At 40.6% G+C, this 6,840-nt stretch overlaps 1 non-coding gene and 1 pseudogene across 1 annotated transcript; both read left to right on the forward strand.

Moving 5' to 3' along the window:
* The first annotated feature begins 1,199 nt into the window (after window positions 1-1,199).
* On the forward strand, window positions 1,200-3,300 carry LOC101426830 (eukaryotic translation initiation factor 3 subunit H-like; annotated as a pseudogene).
* A 2,563-nt stretch (window positions 3,301-5,863) lies between these two features.
* LOC111763750 (small nucleolar RNA SNORA73 family) lies at window positions 5,864-6,067 on the forward strand. The gene has a single exon (XR_002796553.1). It is a non-coding gene; the product is annotated as a small nucleolar RNA SNORA73 family (small nucleolar RNA).
* Window positions 6,068-6,840: the final 773 nt, after the last annotated feature.

Below are 6,840 nucleotides of genomic sequence, written 5' to 3' on the forward strand. Positions count from 1 at the left end.
ATCTCTGCTTTCTCATTAACAATGTAAATTGCAAAACCAATGCATAAACCTATCTCCCCTTCCCCAACTGTCTTCTTTGCAGGCCCAGGAAGAGGTGTCTCGTTAAGGGTTAAGAGGAGCCACAGCCTAGCTGTTTTATGATAAGGCTGGTGTGGCCCAATCAGCACCTCAGAAGTGGGAGGGTTCCAATTTTACAGAGGGTTCACAGATGTGTAAGAATATATAAACAATAATCCCATATCCATCGCATTTCAGAAATGAAAATAAATGATCCCTATAAACAACTTACCAAAGAGGTTAAATTTAACCACCAATTCTGTTACGTAATAGTATTTTTCAAGCAAAAGCAACATTATCAGAACCTAACACACACACATTGCAATTGTTGCTTTGCTCATAGTATAGAATTAAAATGTCTTGGGTAAGAGGATAGTCACAATAAAAGAGATAAAGAAAAAGAGAAAGGTTTCTTGTACTTGCACCAAGTGCATCAGTGAGGATTCTCCAGAGAAACAGAACCAATAGGATAGATAGATGATTAGATGATAAATAGATACATGAATGATGGAAACATAGGTAGATGCAGAGATAGATAGATAGATAGACAGACAGACACATGATTTATTTTAAGAAATTGGTGCACACTATTTGGGACCCTAACAAGTCTGGCCAGCAGGCTGGAAAATTCAGAGAGGAGTTAATGCTGCAGTCTCAAGGCAGAATTCCTTTTTCTCCCAGACACATAACTTTTTGTTCTTAAGGTTTACAACTGATTGGATGAGGCCAATCCACATTTGACTTAAAAAGTAAACTGATTGTATATGTTAACCACATTTACAAAATACCTTCACAGCAACACCTAGATTAGTGTTTGATTAAATTACGGGGCACGACAGCCTAGCCGAGTTGACAGGTAAGACTAACCGTCACACCAAGGAGATAGTCACCCTAAGTCAATTGTCATGAAACTATTCCCTGTGAAACTCAAAAGAAATGTCCCTTGAAGTGGTTTCTGTTTGATTGGTTGATGAGCTTTGCCTTTAAAAACCCCAAAATTATATTGCTGCCATTGCTAGGTGCTTGAATCAACAGGTGGAGGCTACCTGAAAGCAGTGGGGAAGGTGGCACCTCAAAAGGGCTGGCAGGGACACTTCTGCTTCCGGATAATCCTGTTTCTTTCTTCCTGTCTGGCTTAGAAGATGGCGTCCCATGAGGAAGGCACAAGCTCTGATGCCTCATCTTCCACCACCACCACCAGCACAGCCAGGAAAGGCAAAGGCAAAGGCGGCTCTGGAGATTTGTCTGTGAGGCAAGTACAGATTGAAGGCCTGGTGATATTAAAAATAATCAAACATGGGGAGTGGATATAGCTCAAATGGTTGAGTACCTGCTTCCCATGTACAAGGTCCTGGGTTCAATCTCCAGGACCTCCTGAAAAAAAATAAAAAGCAAAAAAATAAAACATTATAAAGAAGGCCAAGGACCTAAAGTTGTCCAAGGAGTGCTTTGGGGCCTGGTTGTAGAAGATCTGCTTGAAATTACAAACTGCTTTCCTTTCCCCCAGCTTACAGAGAATGATGCTGACTTTGATGAAGTTCAATATCTGATAGAAATGATGCTGAGCCTTTGCCATGTTAACAATGACCATCTTCACATGGGCTTGTACCAGTCCATATACTATGGCTCTTTCCTTACCTGGGCTCCTGGATTCTCAGTTCAGTTAACAGAGCTTCTTAGAAGAATCTATTGTTCTCATTTACCATCCCATCCAAACTGCTCAAGGGTGTCTCTCACTGAAGGCATGCAGACTGACTCCTAAACTGATGGAAGTTTGTAAAGAGAAGGATTTTTCTCCTAAAGCATCAAAAAGGCGAATATCATCTTTGAGCACATGTTTGAAAAAGTGCCGATTGTAATTAAAAATTCATATCTGTATCTTCTTTGGCTATACTGGTGCTCCTGAGGGCTATGGAGACACATAAGTTCTATAGTCATGGCAGTTGGCTCTGGAGTTCAGTGCCTTGTCAGTGGACCCTACTTTGGAATTTGTGTTCATGAATGTGATGGAGTTGGACTCAAATGTGACCTTTCTACACATGCCTCTTCTGTCACTTTTACTGAACCTGTGGTTGGTGCTAGGGTTGGTGCATACCCAGGAGACTTGAATCTTTGGACTGGTCATGTGACAGCTGGGCCCTGAGGCTCAGCAGAGTTGCAACTCCTCCTCTCCAGTTTGTTGGACTTATCCAGGTCAGCTAACAGGGAGGTGAAGATGTTCAACCACCACACCAGGGACTCGAGAGTGCCTACAACTCCACGCAGGAGAATCACATCCATCAACCATGTGGGCTCTAAGCCCCTTCTTGATATAGAGTTGGAGTAGACATCACCATCCCAGGGTCCACAGGATAGAGGAATAAAATATCGATTAGAGTGGACTCACTGGTATTCTACTATAGAACTATTGTGACTATTAATGGAAGAAACTGTAGCATTGATGTGGAGAAAGTGGCCACGGGAGTTGCTGAGGGCAGGGAGAGGGAAGAAGAGATGTGATGTGGGGGCATTTTTGGGACTTGGATTTGTCTTAAATGATATTGCAGGGACAGATCCTGGACATAATATATCCTGCCATTACCCACTGACTAGACTATGAACTATAATCCATATGGTGCAGCAGTGCTCCAAGATATATTCACCAAATGCAATGGATGTGCCGCAATGATGAAGGAAGTTGTTGATGTGGAAGCAGGGGGGCGGGGTACATGGGAACCTCTTATATTTTTTAATGTAACATTTTTTGCAATCTATGTATCCTCAAAAAATACAATAAAAATAAATAAATGCTCATTTTTAAAAATTCACATCTGATCAACGTCCTAATGTGGCAGCTTGAGAAGAAGTCAGCTGTTGCAGAAATAAGAATGAGTCACTCAGTCTCACTAGCAGCAATCACTTGGGGAAGAACCTGCAGTTGCTCATGGACAGAGTGGATGAAATGAGCCAGGATATAGTAAAATATAACACATACATGAGGAACGCCAGTAAAGAGCAACAGCAGAAGCATCAGGATCAGCAGCGTTGCCAGCAGGAGAACATGCAGCACCAGAGTCCAGGGGAGCCCCTGCTCCCTGAAGAGGACCTGTCCAAACCCTTCAAGCCACCCCAGCCCCCTGCCAGAATGAATTCACTGCTCCTTGCAGGCCAGATTAGCACTTAATGCCAGAACATAAGGAGTTTACTGCCTAAACCTTAGACAAACTCTTCATGGCACAGGCTCTTTAAGAATACAACAACTAAGAGAAGGAAGGTTCCAAAAAAGGAATTAACATGGACTCTTGAGATCACATTGGAGCAACTCTGAAAAGCACTCAGGAGTCCTTTAATGCCATTGCCATTTTTGGTTATAATGCTGTCTTCCTAACCAAAAGTAAAATAATAAGATAAAACTTGAGGGAAAAAGTGCTGGCAGGAATTCTCTGGTATTCTGGCTACCTTCTAGCTTGTGGACTGACAGGAACCACAATAATAAATAGGGGAAATATTGTTCTTCTGGGGATGAAATTTCAAGGTACTTCTCACCCTGTCTTACTTTCTTTCCTACTCTTGCCCCATCCTTTACCAGGTAGAAAGAGTAGAGTAATGAATGGTCAGATTTCCTAAATATTCATGGACCATAGTTAAGAGGGGTGGTGCTCTTGCTGAGATAAACAAAAGGGTTAACGGTTGGAGCCTACCTCTCTCTTTGAGACTCTTTTCGTTCAAGGGAGCTAAAGAAAAGAGATAAGACCAGGCACAGCTCCTTCTTGGAAGAAGAGCCATCTCCCTTTCTCCTTGGTTCCATGAGGCTAAGAAACAGCTGGGAGCTTCTATCTCTTGTGAGGAGTTCCCTATGAGGCTTCTTTCTATATCTTCCACCTTGTGCCTAATGGGCAAACTGAGTTCACAGCCTCCTCCAGTTGGGGAAAGGTAGCTCGCTGCCTTCCATTCCCCTCAGCATCTCTCTAGAAAACTGAACAGGACTAATTAAAGGCCCATAAATAGTGGGATACTTAAATAAATAATGGCACAGCTATAATATGACTGCAATGCAGTAGTTTAAACATTCAAAGAGATAGATTTATGCTGACATTAAAAGTTGTTCAAAAAAAGTCCTCGACTTCACATTAATGAAAACCTAAAGTTAAAGAATAATAAATATAATATTTCATACATGTTTCCAAAAATAAACAAATAATGAAACAATTCTACTTCTAGTAGGTATGTATTTGGTAGCATCTCATCTTTCTTCAGGGTTAGTCTCTAAAGTCAGCATGAATGGCAAAACCCATATATAGTCAAAATCACCCTTATATATTCCCTTGGGAAGGCAATGTTTTGGGGCTGGCATCTTATTTCATAACAAATTCAATAATCAAATTTTTCTTCAGCATTGGCATGAATTGCTGTTGAGCATCAGGGAAAGTGTATGACTTGCATTTATGGACTGTATCTTCTAACACAAGAATGATGTTCGATATGGTGAAATGGTCACCCTGAGAAGCACATGAGAACAAAGGGATGAGCAGCTTCAGTTTCTCATCTCATTGAGCAGAAGGTGGGGGTTGTTCCTATGGCCACACTTTTTTTTCTGAGGTACCAGGGCCAGTGATTGAACTCCAGACCTTGTAGTGGAAAGCCAGTGCTTAACCACTGAACCACATCAGCTCCCCTGAGTTGCTTTTTTCGTTTGTTTGCTTGTTTTTTTGTTGTTTTTAGGAGGCACTGGGGACGAACCCAGGACCTCCCATGTGGGAGGTAGATGCTCAACCACTTGAGCTACATCTGCTCCCTAATTCTTTTATTATATATATGCACAGCCCCAGCATGCTGGCTCAGTTTTTCTCACACACACACACAGTTAAATATGTTTAAAACCTAAGGTCACTGCGTATTTATGCAAGTGTGTAGAAAAAAAGTTTGGAAGGAATCATACTAAATCCATAATAGTAATTACCCCTGGAAAAATAAGTGGTTATTGAAACAGGGAGGGAATGAAGGGAACCTGGCTCTGTATTTTGTGTACTTCTGTATTGCTTTATTCATTTTATTTTAATTTCTCAGTGAAAAGTCTATACTTTTATTTATGAGGAAATCTTACACCAACAGGGCAGTCTTATGCTAGCAGGGTATATTGAGGGTTTATAAATGCGCAGAGTGATATTTATAGTGTACATAACTGTTTCCTAATTTTCTGTTTTAGAACAGTCTAGATTTACAGAAAAGCTGCAAGAATATTACAGTTTCTATATACCCAGTACACAGTTTCCACTATTGTTAAAATCACTGTAGCATATTTGTCACAACTAATGAACCAATATTGACATATTATTGTTTGCTAGAGTCCAACCTTCATTCCTATTTTCTTCACCTAATGTTCTTTTTCTGTTCTATAATCTCACCCAGGATATTTAGTCATCATGTCTCCTTAGGCCCCTCTTGGCTGTAACAGTTTCTTAGGCTTCCTTTGATTTTTATAACCTTGAGTTTGGGGAGTACTGATCAGGTGTTTTGAAGAATGGCCTTCAGTTTGGGTTTGTCTGATTCTTCGACAAGTGGTTATGCATTCTGGGGAGGAATACAACAGAGATAAAGTGCAATTCTAATCAATTCTATCAAAAGTGCATGCTATCAACTCAACTTATCAGGTGACACTGACCTTGATTACCTTGTAGAAATGGTGTTTGTAGGGTTTCTTCCCTGAAAAGTTATTCTTTTTTCCTTTGTCCTCTTGCTGAGGAAGTCATGATATGCAGCCCACTCTTAAGGAGTTGGTAGTCATACTTCAGCTTCTTGAGGTGGGAGTATAAACATTACTCAGATTCCAACGTGGATACCCTGGGAGGTCACTCTCCCCGGGCTCTGTCCAGGTGGTGCAGGGGAGCACAGGGCCAGCCCAGTGATGTACAGTCCCATTCCACAACGTTGGAGATGAAGCCGGTCTCTCGAGCCTGCACCTGCATATTCCTACAGCTTCTCTGAGTCTTATGGACATTGACTGAGGAGACAAACCATGCAGGAAACAGTTTTCTTGAGCATCCCAGTGTGGATCCAGGGTCAGTTCACCATGTATCCAAGACAAGTGTGCTTGTCTTCTTTTTAATCTATTGGCTAATTATGTTTACACTTTATACCTTTGTTTCACAGAATCCTCAAAAGAATTCCAAAATACCTCGGATTTGAGGAGAGAAGAGGAGCAAGCCTTGACATTGAAATGCGAGGTGGGAAAGTGGATGCTATACTATCTTGAAGATGATCATGGAGGGTTTGAAAATTGGCACACATAAATCAATGTTTGGCTTTTTGAAAAACTGAGTAAATCAAAGAATTCCAGCCTTAAAGGCAGAATCATGGGAACTGGCTAGAAATGCAAATTTTCAGGTCACCCCAAAACCATATACAAGTTTAATATCTAATGTACTAAATAATTCATGTATTCTGAGAATAAAAGCAAAGTAGATTAGCCTACTAAGCTAACATATTTATGAATTCAAATAAAGATGATTTTGAGGAAAAAAAACATTACTTAGAATGCTTCTGCACAGGAGTTTTGTCTCCCCATTTATTTGTTTATCCACTCATTTATTTATACCAGTATGAATCATGGATATTTACTTTATATTCTATGTTATAATCTAAGGATTGCTTTATTTTTTACAATGAGAATTTTTTTATTATTGATGAGAAAGAGAAGATAAAAGAAATGGAGGATGAACAATGGAGGAAGGGAGGATCAAGCAAAGAAAAGAGATAAATTCAAGGGGCCAAAGTAAGGTCTAAGGGAAAAAGTGTCTCTGGGGG

This window comes from Dasypus novemcinctus, chromosome 10 (genome assembly GCF_030445035.2).
Source record: "Dasypus novemcinctus isolate mDasNov1 chromosome 10, mDasNov1.1.hap2, whole genome shotgun sequence".
In the NCBI taxonomy this organism is placed as follows: Eukaryota; Metazoa; Chordata; class Mammalia; order Cingulata; family Dasypodidae; genus Dasypus; species Dasypus novemcinctus.